At 44.6% G+C, this 1,236-nt stretch overlaps 1 protein-coding gene across 1 annotated transcript in view; it reads left to right on the top strand.

The window, feature by feature from the left end:
• Nucleotides 1-1,236, top strand: part of EGR_10130 (hypothetical protein) — a gene marked incomplete at both ends in the record, with an annotated part of 3,592 nt that overhangs the window by 1,645 nt on the left and 711 nt on the right. The gene's annotated exons all lie outside the window — the stretch shown is intronic.

The raw sequence follows: 1,236 nt of genomic DNA, 5'->3' as shown, positions 1-1,236 counted from the left end.
GAAGGTGTTGAACCGTAAGCGTGAGTGAAAGCGAATGTTTTATTTTCATCTTACAGAGGGGACGGATTACCAGTTTAACCCATTAAAATGGGACCAAATAATAGAGACAAAGGAGAAGAGAGGCTGCTGCATAGATTTGCACATAGACAAGCCCACAGACTGATCAGTGATGGCAGCATGTGTGTTTACTTGTGTTAGCCTCAAAACACACTCCACGGTTGTCCAATTAACGCAGCCCTGTCACACGCACGGATGGATATCAGGTAGCTATCTTGCATTCAAGCTCAACAGCTATGAAACAAGCATCATGATTGATGAGGCCTACGCAAAAACTTCAAGAGCAGATTAAAAAAGATGTTTCCCTCGACACCTGCAGCTAAATGGAAATCACAGCGCCCATCGCTGAATCCTGAACCTTCGTTCAGTGATTGTGCAGCTGTCCCGATGAAGTTACTGTGATTAGGGACAATCCAATGATTTAGCAAAGACCATCCACATCCAGAAATGATTTTCACCGGTCATTAGTACACGAATTAACGCCTGGCATTCATGAAAAATGCACTGCATTCAAAAGCAGTAAATACCAATCATTAGCTTTCTGGAATATCTTATCCTCAAAAGTATAAAGCGTGATTTCGCCTTCACTACGGCACTGAAGAGGTAATTTTTCATGCAGAAATGTCAGTCACCACAGGAGTCACAAAGTCGCCTTTTAAGTTGCTCTCGATGCTTTTACGTGCTTCATAAATCATGTCGCTTGCGTCGCAACTGTTGATTCCAGACTCCATCACCGTCATCACGAATGGACAACAGTTGGGCGGGTTAGAGCGAGAAGTACTGGACTGTCAGATCGAAGACCCGCCTGAAGACTAAAAGTGTACACACTAGTGTTGGCTTATATAGAGATAAGGATGGCCAAATATGGTTACTGGAGAACGAGCGTCAGTTACCAGATCTGCATTCGATCATGCGATTTGTTGGCTTCGATCTACCGTCCAACCGACACCTCTCTCCGACTGGCCACTTTGGGTGTAGCTCACGACCATCCCTCCTGTGCGCCCATGCTGTTGCCTTGAGGTCAGAGATTGCCCCTCCGTCAATGTCAAATCCACCCCCTAAATTGTAGATCCGCAGTTTCAATTCTGCCGAAATTCTCATTAGTACTGACGTATACAAATGAGAATACTCCCACTTATTTCAGCTAAAAAGTCTAAGTGAGAAACTGGTATTGTGGCT

Source organism: Echinococcus granulosus (genome assembly GCF_000524195.1).
Source record: "Echinococcus granulosus chromosome Unknown EG_S00192, whole genome shotgun sequence".
NCBI classification, from domain to species: Eukaryota; Metazoa; Platyhelminthes; class Cestoda; order Cyclophyllidea; family Taeniidae; genus Echinococcus; species Echinococcus granulosus.
The sequence above is the reverse complement of the archived record's forward strand: the minus strand, read 5'-3'. Positions and strand labels throughout refer to the sequence as shown.